Source organism: Triturus cristatus, chromosome 3_1, assembly GCF_964204655.1.
Source record: "Triturus cristatus chromosome 3_1, aTriCri1.1, whole genome shotgun sequence".
NCBI lineage: Eukaryota > Metazoa > Chordata > Amphibia > Caudata > Salamandridae > Triturus > Triturus cristatus.
In genome coordinates this window covers 257,141,246-257,155,999 of record NC_140583.1, presented here as the reverse complement: position 1 = coordinate 257,155,999, position 14,754 = coordinate 257,141,246, and the positions used below count along the sequence as shown (strand labels likewise).

At 49.5% G+C, this 14,754-nt stretch overlaps 1 long non-coding RNA gene across 3 annotated transcripts in view; it reads right to left on the bottom strand.

Annotated features, from left to right (window-relative positions):
* LOC146860056 (uncharacterized) overlaps positions 1-14,754 on the bottom strand; it is a 134,575-nt gene that overhangs the window by 24,199 nt on the left and 95,622 nt on the right. Inside the window, exon 1 of one of the 3 annotated variants that reach the window (XR_014979086.1) lies at positions 914-1,080. The exons of the other annotated variants lie outside the window; for them this stretch is intronic. This is a non-coding gene — a long non-coding RNA (uncharacterized LOC146860056). Of the gene's footprint in view, positions 1-913; positions 1,081-14,754 lie in introns of those variants that run through there. 3 annotated transcript variants of the gene reach the window in all.

Sequence of the window (14,754 nt, the reverse complement as noted above, 5' to 3'; positions counted from 1 at the left end):
AAATTTGAAGTGACTGTGTTGTTCCCATAGCCTAGCATACAAGCATTGTGTTATAATGTACTTGTTACTTAATGCATCTTCCCTATTGAGGTTCTCTGCCTTCATGCACAGCCAATGGTGAGGTCATCGGAATGTTCAGTGTGTTTGTGTTGAAGGGAGAATCAGTTGGTGTGGAAGGGCTGAGCAGCGAGGAGGCTGCTCCTGGTGGGGCACATATATGGATCTGACTATCATCCTGTAACCTGTAACCCAAGAAGTAATCTCAAGAATAAATCAACAGTCTTTTCTACAAGACTTGGCTGCGTATCCTACTTCATTGCAAACACATTACCTGGGGACAGGGAGTGGGAACTATACCCTGAATGTAGCTTTGCCCCCCGATTTGATAAGTAACGTGGGAGTAATTACTTTACAGTGTGGAGCCCCAAGGATGCTAATGGAGGTTGCTTGGTGCTCAGGTTTGGGCCTCATGGCACCTATGGAAAAATACTATCACTGCATCGTTTTGAGCCAGTAACTGCTGATTGCCCCCTGGGAGACACCAAAAAAGCTCTCTTTAAGTGTAAGTCAAACATTTCAATATCAGTGTTTAATTCAGAGGAGTAAAACAGACGCGGTGGCACATCAGTCTGTCTTCAAGAAGAGCAGTGTGGTATGTGTGCAGGGTCGGAATGAAGCAGAAAATAGTCACGTCCACAAAATAAAAGGAGCTCCCATTAGTGAATTAGATACCCAAAAAAGTGGCCCATATTTGCCAGGTGGGGCAGTTTTAACGCGCAAACCCACGCTGTACGAAGTGTTTTGAAAATGAAGGGAGACTGCATGGACCTGACCGTGCTGCAGGCAAAGTTTGTTTTAGTATCAGGGGAATGAAAAGTGAAACAGTCCGAAGACACTGCACACACTGACCGACCTGTCAAACCAGCTCGACAGTCTCCGCGGTGTAAGTTCACTAGAGACATCTGATCCACAGGAGGCTACTGGAGTCCAGGGCTTTAAGCAAATGCGTGTTCCCTTCTTGCTGAGCGAGGACCCACACGGAAATGGAGGGGCAGTCTGAAATGCGCAAAAGAGAGAGATGTAACAGATGATAAGGCGGCAATGGAAATGTTTCTAGTTCCAAAATGACAGACTGTAAGACTGATGTATAGCCTGAAGGCTAACCGAAGAAACAGCAAAACGTGAATTACTGGTTACCTTGGGAATGTCATGCGCTCTAACAATCAGCATCGGGGTACCTTATCCATCGGTCGCAGGCCCCAGAGTGGTGCTGATGGGTTTAGTCACGGGCCCTGCGGGCAAGGCGCGGCCCTGAAGCTGGTTTTGGGAGGGATGGTGGCTAATGTACCTGTCTTTAATGTTCTAGCACGTGCAGACACAGGCACGCACACATGCAGGCTGGCTGTGTGCTTTATTTCGCTGTGCACATTTCGGGCATAATATGTGTGTGCCCTGTTTTCATTACAATAGTTTGCAATTCTGCATGGCACCAGCACCACAAGCTGGGGAAATAAAAGGCAGCAACACCATATGCGTATTACAGGGTAGAGGCATAGGAGGCGCTGCGTGTGGGGGGTGCATTAAGGCAAGGAGTTGGAAAACAAATCAATCAATCAATCGTTCTGGATGCGTTGAAGCCGTTTCAGGAGTTTGGTTGGGGCTCCTGCGTAGAGTGTGTTTCCGTAGTCCAGTCTACTGCTGACAAGGGCCTGGGTGACCGTCCTTCTTGTTTCGGTGGGGAGCCACTTGAAGATCCTGCGAAGCATGCGGAGGGTGAGACAGCGTTGACCTGCTTCGTCATGGAGAGGGTAGAGTCGAGGATGACCCCTAGGTTGCGTGCGTGGTCGGTGGGTGTTTGGGGGTGTTCCTAGTGCAGTCGGCCACCAGGAGTCGTCCCAGGCCGAGGGGGTGGATCCGAGGATGAGGACCTCCGTCTTGTCCGAGTTCAGCTTCAGTCGGCTGTTCCTCATCCAGTCTGCGACGGCCTTCATTCCTTCGTGAAGGTTGGTTTTGGCGGTGTGGGGGTCCTTGGTGAGGGATAGGATCAGCTGGATGTCGTCGGCGTAGGAGATGATGTTGAGGTCGTGCCATCGTGCGATGTGGGCGAGTGGTGCCATGTAGATGTTGAACAACGTTGGGCTGAGGGATGAGCCTTGGGGTACGCTGCAGATGATCTCGTGGCTTCGGAGCGGAAGGGGGGAGGCGGATGCTCTGTGTTCTGCCAGAGAGGAAGGAGGAGGTCCAGTCCAGGGCTTTCTGTTGGATTCCGGCGTCGTAGAGGCGTGTTCATAGTGTGCGGTGGCAGATCGTGTCGAAGGTGGCTGACAGGTCCAGGAGGATGAGGGCCGCGGTTTCTCTGTTGTCTAGCAGGGACCTGATGTCACCGGTGGCGGCGATGAGGGCAGTTTGGGTGCTGTGGTTGCTGCTGAACCCGGACTGTGACGGGTCCAGGATGCTGTTCTCCTCAAAGAAGCTGGTCAGTTGCTTGTTGACGGCCTTTTCGATGATCTTCGCCGGGAACCGGAGCAGGGAGATGGGTCGGAAGTTCTTGAGGTCCTTGGGGTCCGCCTTGGGTTTCTTGAGTAAGGCGTTGATCTCTGCGTGCTTCGAGCTCTCCAGGAAGATCACTGTCTCGAAGGAGATGTTGATGGTTTTCCAGAGATGGGGTGCGATGGTGCTGCTGGCTTTGTTGAAGATGTGGTGCGGGCAGGGGTCTTCCGGGGATCCGGAGTGGACGGTGTTCATGATCTTGATGGTGTCGTCGTCGTTGATGTTGGTCCATGAGATCAGGAGGTTGGTGCGGGTGGTGGTCGTGGGAGCGGGGCTCTCAGTGGTTGCTGGGGTGGTGACGGTGTTGAAGCTGTCGTGGATGTCTGCGATCTTGCAATGGAAGAAGGTGGCCAGCGGGTCGCACAGGTCTTGTGAAGGTGGGATGTCGTTGGTGTTGGAGCTGGGGTTGGAGAGTTCCTTCACAATGTTGAAGAGCTCTTTGCTGTTGTGTGCGTTGTTGTCTAGGCAGTCTTTGAAGGAGGTCCTTTTGGCGGATCTGATGAGGTTGTGGTGTCTGCGGATGGTGTTCCTGTGGGCGGTGTAGCTTTCTGGTGTTTGTTCATGGATCCAGGTTTTCTCGAGTTTTCGGCAAGTTCGCTTGGAGGCCTGGAGGTCTTCGGTGAACCAGCTGGCTTTCTTGCTAGTGTGGGTGTTGGAGGGCTTCTTGAGGGGGGAGAGGGTGTTGGCGCAGTCGTTGATCCACTGTTTGAGGTTGCGAGTGGCGGTATCGGGGTCGGTCGGATCTGTGGGTGGGTTCTGGGCGAGGGAGGTGGAAAGCTGGTCTTCGGTGACTTTGCTCCAGCAGCGGCGTGGCATCTGTTGGGTGCGGTGGTGCGAGGTGGGTTTCCGGAAGGTAAAGTGGATGCAGCGGTGATCAGTCCAGTGGAGCTTGGTGGGTTGGTTGAAGGAGACGTGGGAGCTTGCAGAGAAGATGGGGTCAAGCGTGTGGCCGGCAGAGTGGGTGGGTGTAGTGACGAGTTGTCTGAGTTAGAGGTTGGCGAGGTTGTCGATCGGGGTGGAGGAGTTGGTGTTGTTGTTGTTCTCGAGGTGGAAGTTCAGGTCCCCGAGGAGGATGTAGTCCGTCGAGGCGAGGGCATGTGCGCTGACGAGGTCGGTGATGGAGTCGATGAACTGTGCTCGTGGTCTGGGGGTCTGTAGATGAGGGTCCCTTTGAGGGTGGTGTTGGGATCGGTGGGGGTCTGGAAGTGCAGGTGTTCGGCGGTTCTGAGGGTGTCGTCGGTGTAGGTTGAGACTTTGAGAGTGTTCCTGTGGCGATGGCAATTCCTCCTCCTACTCCATTGGTACGGTCCCTGCGGGGGATCTTATAGCCTTCCGGGATGGCTATGGTGATGTTGGGTGCCGAGGAGGGGTTCAGCCAGGTCTCCGTCAGGAAGGCAATGTCTGGGGTGTTGGAGTCCAGTAGGTCCCAGAGTTCCACGGCGTGTTTGTGTGCAGAGCGGGTGTTGAGAAGGATACATCTGAGGTGGTTGGGTTCTTTGGTAGGTGGGTTGGCAGGCTGGATGCTGGTGAAGCTGCAGTTCCGGCAGGAGAAGGGTCCTTGGGTGCGCTTCGGGGTGGCCAGACAGCAGGTGCGTGATCGGCCGGCATTGAGTGCGTGGAGGGTGCTGGAGTCGTAGCAGAGGTGGGCGTCGTGACGTTCGCGGGGGCTAGGGGTCCTAACGCTTGGTGCGGTCCAGGCGTGGACGGGCGCAGACGGGCTTGCCTTAGGCTCGCCTGCAGCGCGGCCGCGCAGCAGCCGCCATAAATGGAGTAAATTGAGAGTAGTCTGACCGATCCAACCGTATGCATTTATCCATATTTATTTTTAGTCAGTTTATCTGTATTTATCTACATTTATTTTTGCAGCAAGAAAAAAAGACACTGAAGCTAGTATTTTTCCACATTTATTTAAATTGACATGCAAACATGCACTAGGTTGTTTAGCTGTTTTTTTTTTATTTTTAATTGGAGCCTATGCTAAGCGCACTTTACATATTGGGAGCGACCCTGTCTTCCTTTGAGAGTGCAGGCTAGTTCCTTCCTATCCTGGTGCGGCATGCTGCCTCCCCATCCCAGATCGTTCCAACCCTATGCCCCTACTGAGGGAAAGCATGTTCTCCTGCCTGGTGGCTGATCGGTGAGGGGAGGCCCTATCCAAAGAAGTGAAACCTCTCTAGTGCCTAGGGCCTATGGAGACAAGAGAAAGTGGTAGTATACGGCCGAACAAGATCTGGAAATCATATGCAACAACATACTATTACTACAAAGAAGCACTCAAAACGTTTTCCCTGCTGTGTATCACAAGTGTGGAACACGCTTCAGGGTAATTTAGGATGTGTACTGAACTCATGGCTTTTAGGAAGCCCGTATAGGATAAGTCATTTAAGGACCTCTTTCCCCGAACTCTGTTGCCATTACTTTTGTCTTAAACATTATGTAAGGTCCACGAATGGGGGCAGTAATGCTGCCCTCTCTTCTCCAGGCCGCAGTGGCCCATTGCACAGTTGCACTCCGTGAGAGAGGGCTTCTGGATGTGGAGGCCAGGACACCGCTCCGGTCCTCGGTGGGGTAATATCAGCACACAGCCAGAGTGCAAGTCAGTCAAGGCTGTGTGCACCCCTCGGAGCTGCAACCACGCCGCTCACACACCACCACCCCCATTACCCCACAGCGCAGGCACCAATCTCTCCACACTCCTGTGCCTCCGCCTGAAAACACTATCCTGACTACATTTAAAAAAAACTTTAAAAAAAACTTGAGTACTGTTAATTGTAAATATATTTCTGCATCCGATGTGGGCCTAGCACTTGGCACACAAAGTTAGGCCTCTGTGCTCAATGCCGCAATTCAAGTGCGTATCTCCACCCTACAACGGTAGGAAAGTCACATGACTCCCTGTCACTAGGAACAACATGTTCTCAATTCGGCTATTGGGTTTATAAGGCACTGTAGAATAGGTCATGGGACCATCGCTCCACCTTCAAAAATCCACCAGGTTTTAAAATGGTGTCCTTAATGTGCTCCTCTTTGATCCCTTCAGTGCCAGATAATAGCTGCTGAAGGCATGTTTGTTCCCTGTGCCCTGCCACATCAACCTCCTTCCCCATCCCATACAACAAAAAAACCAAAAGCGTTGCTGGGCCTGCAGCCGATATCCTGGGGTGTTTTCACTCCTCTTAATAGACATTGGCTGCTTGCCCTGCTCCAACAATGTATACCTTGCGTGACCACCACTATGAGGGGTGCTGGAGGGTCTCTGCAGACACGGCGCTCCCAGCTGCACTTGTTCAGCAGTTTCCAATTTCTTTCGGCAGCCCCTGTGCACCTCTGACTCGTATTTTATAGAGGAGCACAGAGATGGCAGGAGCATTTGTTTTGCAAGTATTTTCCGGTTTCTATATATAAATACAGACAAAAAACAAAAAGGTTTCCGCCTGTGTTTATATGTAAAAATCCGTTTAAACGGAAAACCGGGAGCCTTCGTTATAATCAAGAAAACCACAAATAAAACTCTTTTGCAGCCTAATGAATGGTATAATATATTCAGCCTCAGTGGTGTAGGTGTGGTGAAGCGCAAATTAGACTCCAACCTTACAGGACACAGAGAAGTAATTATATACGTTCATTTGACAATAGATTTATGGTATACCTTAACTTCACTGACGTGTGTGGAGCATTCAAATATATTAATTAAATATATTCACGGTATGGACTAGAGATTTATACATGTGTGCACCAATGTGCAAGAATAAACATTAAATTGTGTGCTTTATTCACGTTTTTACACTTACACTTCAAGTTATAGTCACAAATGTAAACATGTACTCTTGCTCACATTTTACATCTATTCTTCAAGTTACACGTGAGCATGTATCACCATGTATTCAAAGTGCACAGTAAATGGTTGATTAAAGTTACCCTGATTTCATTAGATAGAGAAGGGCTTATTGTCTGTATTAGACTGCTGATAGAGAGGTCTGGAGGGAAACCTGGCAGTGAACATGTAGAAACAATGGGCAAAAGCAGCTTTCTGCTTATCATGTACCAGGATGGCAAGATGTTCAATATTGAGAACTGTGAGAAGGTGGCCTGATATATGCTGTCCACTAGTTCTAGTGGGCACCTTGTATCAGTCCAAACAACCCCTTATGGTGATAGGTTAAAGACAACCTTATGTGAAAGCTATCCTAGTGGTAGCTATGGAGAGCAGCCTTCAGGCTAAGTCTTGAAGGAATGTAAAGCAGCTTGTTTTACCAGTCTATAATCTCTTGAATGATCAAATGAAAAGACAACCACACCAGGTATATATTCAAAATATATGTATTTAAGATAAATCACACCCCTCTAGTCTCTTTATGAGACTGGAGTTCGAAGTACTTCAGTTACAAGTGTTTAAGCATCAGCAAAAGCATAAATACACGTTTGGGCCCTAGGGGCGTACCAAACCATATACTAAAATAGTGGTATAAGAACCACGACTGAGAGAGGCAAGGTGCCTATCACCTCTAGAATCGCTGGGACCCCAAAGAACCACCCAAGGCAGGGACGTCGGGGACCCACGGGAGCCGTATGCAGTGTGGAAACACAACCGCGGGTTCCTATTACTTTCTGTGGGGAATGTCGCGGTTGGAATTTTAACGATTAGGGACACTTCAAATCGAACTAGGACCAAACCCTTTGGGACTTAAACAGTTCTAGGGCTAGCACCCTCGAGAGTACCGGAGTACTTGAGTTACCTCACCCAGGGAAGCCGGGTGCATAGGTGTCTTTTGGTGTCGGGTCCCGTCGTCGATTCTAGTGGAAGCCTGCTAAGAACTGCTGCTGCCGAGAAGAGGAGAAGTGTCCGGAGAGATCCAAGCCTGGATCTAGGATGTAAGGAACCTGAAAGCAGAGGGGACAGAGTCTGGGTCACTTGCCAGTGACCTAGGGCAGGTTGGACCAATTCCCACAGATGTCGGGTGCTTCAGGTGAGTTGTCGAGTGTCTTGACTCTTCAACCACGAGGTCCAGGAGGTGTCGACGAAGTCCATGAGCCGGATTTGAGCTGTCCCACAAAGTCTGTTGAGTGCTGCGGTGTTCGCGACCAAGAAGGACCCAACAAGCCTTGGCAACAGCAACTCTCAGGAAATCAGAGAAAGGACTGTTGTGCAGACCAGCAAGGTCTGACGGACTCACCCAGCAAGGGTAAGTAAGCACAAGTCTGGAGCAACCAGAAAAGCACAAGTAGAAGTGGAGTTGCCTTCGTGGGGACCTGCTAGCCAACGGGGTAGTGATCGCGAAGGAGCCTCAAGCGGTCGCACTTGGAGCTGGCCCACGGGTCACTCGTGGAGTGGAGGCCAACAATCTTCGGTGCAGGAGGTGCTCAAGGCTGGGGCTACTAGAAGCCCAAAGCACAACTTCGAGGATGACCAGGAAGGTGTTGTTGCTGCAAAAGTTCACGGTGTCCAGGGGTCAGGGTTCCACATTACCCACAATAGCCACGGACCTCAGCTTGGTTGTGGACTCAGGGTAGCCTCGGGGAAGTCTGGAAATCCACCTCTGGTGATGCAGAGACTTCAGCGTCTGGCGGGAGCTTCAGCGATGCAGACCGGTCAGTTGCTTCATTGGTGCCTGCCAAGCAGGGGAGTCACTCCTTGACCCCAAGGGAGATTTCTTCCGTCTTCTAGTCGTGATAGACAGTCGAAGGTCCAGGATATATGTTTCAGAGGTTCGTCCAGGGTAATCTAAAGTCCTAGGGACGGGGTTCCTATACTTATACTAAGTTTAGGGGATGGACTACCTCTAAGGCTCCACCTATGGGTGGGCCTGGGGTGGGGAGTGGTTACACCCCTTCCTCTTTGTCCAGTTTCACACCAGAGCAGGGGCTGAGTGCCCCTGCAACCAGTTTGAACCGGGCTATGCGCAGGGACACCTTGTGTGCCCCAGGCAGTGTCTCAAAAGCATTCACTGAATGCACCCACCCTGCTCCAATACACATCAGCCTGTCTGGGGAGGTGGTTACACCTCCCTGTGACAGGAAACCTATTGTCCAGGCCTCCCCTGCCGGAGTTTCCCCCAGCAGCAGGAGGCCAGACCCGTGTCTGTGGCAGTGGCATCCATTTTGTGATGCCAGGGCTTTGAAAGAATTTAACCGGGTTTAGTCAGTGTGAACATGTCTCTCCCTCTAGAAGGGTGGAATGCTACCCCGCCTCCAGAACTGGTGGGGGGGGGGGGTAGTATTCCAAAGCGTTTGACACCAAACACAACATGTTTTGATGCAGCCATTCCAAAGTTGGCATTTACCGCGAGGTTATAATGCACTTGAGAGTATATGGTATGGCTGTATCACAGAACAGGCATAAGGAAGAATTTCCGAATGCTGCAGAGGGGCTCAGCTCATGCTTGGACACCCTCTCACATGAAATCAAACACTCTGCCATCAGGATTGTCAAGGCCTGCCATAGGAGTGGCTTATAGGTTTATATGTGTCTGTATAAGGTAGTGATATAGGTAGCCTATACCACAGTAAGGGGTGCAAGCACACCCTTACCCAGGTTGCAGTAGCAGACCTGAGGTGTCATTTTGGAGTGCTTCCCAGGGGTGGCATAATACATGCTGCAGCCCCTGGTAGGCCTCTGAGGTACCTATGCCCTAGGTACATAGTATACCATATACTAGGGGCTTATAAGGCACTCCAGAATCCAATTAGATATGTACCTAATGTACATGGAAACCATTTTAGAGCGGAAGCAGCTAGGCTGTGGTCCTGATTAGCAGGGCCACAGCCAGACTAAAGTCGAAAAACAGTGAAACACCAGCAAAAAGTGGGGGTACCCATGTGAAGCAGATCCTACTCTCCTACAAGAACTAACCCTGGGCATAGGACTACTCTATGCAAACTACGAGCTACGCAAATTGCACCTGGCACAGTGCAAAAACGTGTAGCATAGTGGGCATTTTTTGCTTGCTCGCGGCCCTCAACATCAAGTTGGCGACCGCGAGCGAGCAAAATAACATCCCGGCGAGACTTTTTCCTCGTTCGCGATCAGCAACATCAAGTTGCCGATTGCAAACGTGGAAAATAAACGTCCCGATGAGATTCTCAACACGGGGATGTAAGGTTTCTCATTGTGAGTGGTCTCGTATGCTCGCGACCGCTCACGATGAGAAACTACCAGTTCGCGTTGAGAAAGCTGCCGCTCGAGAACAAATCTACTCGAGCGGCAGAAAACGACCGCTTGCACTGTGCAAGATGCCGTTTGCAATGATTGCACAGTGCGGACAAGCATTCGGCACTGTGCAATCAGTGCGAACAGCATTTTGCACAGTGCACTACGCAGTTCGCGTTGCTACGCGTAGCTTGCATAGTGCGAAGTGCACTTCGCGTAGCTACGTGTAGCGCTACTACGCAAACTACGCCCAGGGTAATTGAGAACCCCAGTCTCATGCATTGGGAAAGTGGAGCTATGTTGCTGATGCACTGAAGTAATGGTCAGATTGGTCCTTGGTGATGTGAAAGGAGATAAGGACTTTCTCAGTCTCTTGTTACTTTTAAATTGATGTTCACACAGCTAGAGTCATGGTAGCTCCCTTATTGCCTTAGAAAGGTACAACCTCTTTTTTTGCCTTATTCTTGCAAGTGTGAAGCTATATGCTAAACGCTTATCTTCTTTCCTTTTTCTTTAAACTTCTACTGAAGTCTGATCACGCTGACACCTTTTATGCCCCAAGATTGGAGACCATTGATAGATGACCCTATATTTGATTTATGTTTAGAAGAGAGTATGGAGCCTCTTTATGGAACACATGTTTACTTTTATTGTTTCTGTTTTATTGTGGCGATCACAATTCTGTATCTTATTCTGTTGCGCCTCAACCAACTGAAATATTTCACTCTACCTATTGTATTGCTGTAATTATTGGATGTACTCTTTGTTTGCATATATAATGGATTGATTAGTTATACAAATAAAACCCTTTACTCATATTCAGGTATTCCTGGTTCTTATTGTGCAGTCACATGGGCTTCATAAGTTAGAAATGTATTGTTGATGTTTTTTCCCTCTCAGTGCTTCATGTCAGCGAACAAATGTCCATATGGCCAATGGGGAAATATCTTTCACAACTTGACTAACAGATTACGTTGTAAGGCCCAGCAGTCCAGCAGGTGTTATGGTCATAATCTCCACAGTGACGCACTGTAACTAGGAGACGATTATTAATTTAATACATTTGCATATAAGGGACTCCTTTTGAATCATTGCAACTCCTATCAGTTTCTTTCTGTTCCTTCACAGTGGAGGTGTAGTGCCTCATGTATTGTAATATGTAAAAGGGGTCCCAGTTTGTGCACTGACTTTTACCAAATGCGTTTTTATTTTGCGAACCAAGCTATGTATTAATATGTCGGGTCATAAAATACAGAATCATAGTGGGTCACAATTCGGCCTGCTTCATAAATATTATGAAGGTATGTTGCAAATAGTGACCTACTATGATTGGCTACCACAAGCACGGTTACCTGCTGGGGTCAGCACAATATCATGTCTGTAAGTGTTTTTAAGTAAAGCAGTCTTTTTTTTGTGAGATGAAAACAGGACACGTTTGAAAAAACAATATTAGAAAGTTTAAAAAAGAATTAAGATGAGGCAGTGGTCCACGGGACCATTGCCTCCACTTAAAATATATTTTTTCACCATTCAGAAAGGGATAGGGTTACCACCTCCTTTGAGTTGATGGTAAAAGCTCGGCAAGATGGCCGCGGGGACAGAGGTTTGAAGACGAGCTCCTTGGGGTACAGGATCAAAGAGTAAGTGCAAATCCTATTGTGCCCCCCCCATCCCTTGCGTCCCACAAAGAATTAAGACTCACCGATCGCTTCCGTCAAAGTGGTGAACCGGAACCTTGCTGCTGAGCCTCCAACGAAGGCATAGATCCGCACCTCACTGCCTCCGCCTCGGTCAAGTCACCTTAGGTGACGGACGCCTCAACAGAAGGTCTGAGTAATCACCGCTGGGTAGCACAAGAGCCCCGCTGAAACTTCACTCAACACCGGACACCGATCATCTCTATTATTACAAGCGCCAGAACAGCAACCTGAACTTTTAAAAATCAATGAAGAAATTATGAACTCCCTCGCGTCTACAACCCCTTAATCCTCTCCAATGAGACCGATTGTTTCTCCACAGTCCCTCCGACCACCCCACAACCGAGGATATCAGGGGCTACTCTCCGGGTCCGCTTAAGTCCACCATTCGACACGAGACGACTTAACTTTGGGAGGCAACGGGGCTCGGCACCGGACTGCCTGGTCCTAAAATGGCACCTGTGGTGCTGAAAGCACCCTTTTGCACCCGTTAAACGCTGCACTACAGTCAGTTCACGCCTTCACAATCCTTGCCCCCATTAAGCAGCTTTCTTGATGTACTTCAAACAGAGCTGGTAATTCCTTCCAGCTTGGATGAGGACCGCTATCCCGCAAAGACAACATCACGGCCAACCCAGGAAGACGGCACGTGGGTAGTGTGCTGCCAGATCCCAAAATGGCGCCCCCCTACTCCCGAAAAAAGCACTCTAATCGGCAATCGCTCAACAAATAAACACCGGACACAATTTCAGTGTGCCCAACATCATGATTCTCTAAGTCAATTCTCACGGTGGATAAACAAAGTGGTCGCCTCGCAATTTCAACGGCCCCCCCACCTCTCTCTGTGCCTACTTGAAAACAATCTCCAGCGAGCCTCCAATTAAAGAAATCAGTTAGGACATACTCACCGGGTCCATGTCACGCACATAATTATTAGCGCTCTGATCTAGGGATCATATGAAGCAGGTCATGTGACATGGGCACCTGACCTTAAAATGGCGGTGGGCTGTCACTGCAATAGCAACCCGATTCTGACTAATTAAACCCTCGCAAGCACGCTACCTCCCCCGCATATCTCGTAGCACAGATCCTACATCGCCTTCATTCAGGAGACCCATGACACCAAAATGGCTGCCCCCGTCACCCCCTAACCCCCATCTATTGGAATAATCACCGAACCCTTCCCCACAGAAACGCAACATCCTTCACCCACACAAACCACACTAGCTCCAGTGTTCTAACCTCCAGCCCCGCCAACTCCTAACCCTCTTCTATCAAAATAAACAGCGGACCCTCCCCTCCCCTCAGAAACACAACTCCCACACTGACACATTCCACACAAGATCCTGTGACTGAACCTACAGCCCTGTCAACCCCATAGCTGCCAGTCTTTATCGCAATGCCTGGTTCAAAGAAGGCTGTTGCTGCCCTCCCACTACCCTGACCATTACAATAATACCGTTCCCTAGCCAAACGAACCTCATCCCAACCACCCCCCAATATTATTCCCACATCCTCCCCAATACTGCCCGACTACCACGCCAGCCTCCAGCAGTCTAACAAAACAGACACCATAATCCAACTCCAGGTCCCTGACAACGACTTAAGGCCTGCCCACTAGCCGGCAACTGCCAGTAACCCCCTCTCTCTCTACATAGGTCAAAGCACTGATCCTTAGACCGATTCCCTAACAACCTTAAACCAATTCCCCAACAACCCAATCACCTAGCGACACCCTCAGCCTCTGCAGGCACTGCTGGAATGTCCAGTATGCCTGTCCCCTGGGTGATGCTAATTGCAGGAGCTTCGAATAGCCACCCCCCCTTTCCAACTTAGACAAAATGTTACCCGTCACTCCAACCTCACCATACCCTGACACACATAATCATCTAAAACCACACGGCCCGAACTCCTTCTCTATCACTTTCCCGCCAACCTCTCACATAAAACAAAAAAGATATTCAAATATAGACTGATTAGACATCATCCAGAAACACTATTCACTGACATTTACCACTGCTTCGCCAAAGGGCAGCAAAAAAATGGACCTCATTTTCCATACTGAAAGACTAGAAAACTGGAGCACCATCCTAAGACACATCTCCTCGTAACCAAAAAAACTAACACCCCCCACAGCTGTCAACTGTCGACCACAATTGCCAACCATCTCATGCGGAGTGGCCTCACCTCGGTGACCCTATACTCCGGCGGCACAGTCTTGATCCAAGCCACCAATGACAGCCTAAATTCATTTGAATCACTCTTCCCCTCGCTACTCAACGCCTCCTTGCACACACGGCACCCCAGCCCAAACAACTACCTACCCCCGGAGAGTCCGAATAGCTGGATGCTACCAAAATCCAATCCTGCTCTAGGTGCCTACAGCACCTACCCCTCCCCCCAAGACCGTGACCTCCACTCCGTCCCCCCTGCACCAACCACGCACTCTCCAGACCCCCTTCAAACATTAGCATAAGGTATGGCATAAATGAGGCTCCCTGTTAGACCTGGCATCATTGGCATGAGTCTCTCCTCCATTTTTTTCTGTTGCCTCCTCTGTTTACGATGTTTTTGCTGGATTATTGCTTTGGGCACTGTGCCACTGCTGATCAGTGCCACAGTGCAAGTGCTCCCTATGTTAAATTGTTACATTGATTGGTGTTACCATGATTGGCTGGGTTGACTTACTGTTCAGACCCTAGTCTAGTGCACTGCGTGTGCCAAGGGCGTGTAAGTTAACTGCTGCTGGTGGGCTTGCAGCACTGGTTGTGCCACCCACAGAAGCAGCGTGTAAAATGTGTCTCAGGCCTGCCACCGCAGCGCCTGCGTGCAGTCCCTGACTGCCATGTCGACTTGGTAAGGAAACCTACTTGCCAGTCTCTAAACCTTCACTTTGCCACATTTCAGACACCTCTATGGTAGGCCCTAGGGCAGGGTGCATTGTTGGTAAAAGGTAGGTCATGCCCTGATGTGTGTGGCATGACCTAATAGTGAATTACAGCCATTTTCGTTTTTCACTATTGAAGGGCTACCTGCCTCCAATAGGCCAGACTGGGCAGACTGATTATTAACTCCATTATAATCTATCTGACTCAGGGAGCATGGTAGCAAGTCGAGTTTAGTATCCCTGAACTCAGAATTTAATAACACACCCTTTAGGATGGATGGTTTTTAAATTCTATGTTTGAAAATAGCACTTTTAGAAAGTGTCTATTTTCTTGTCCAACTATCTACCGGTCTCTGCTGGTTTGGTGTGTGTGTCAGGGGCTGGGTGGCTCCAGAGGTCTGAATGAGTCAGTGTGGGGTGAATGGGGCGTTTACACATAGAGTGAGGGAAGAGTGCCAGTCTCCTGTTGAAGT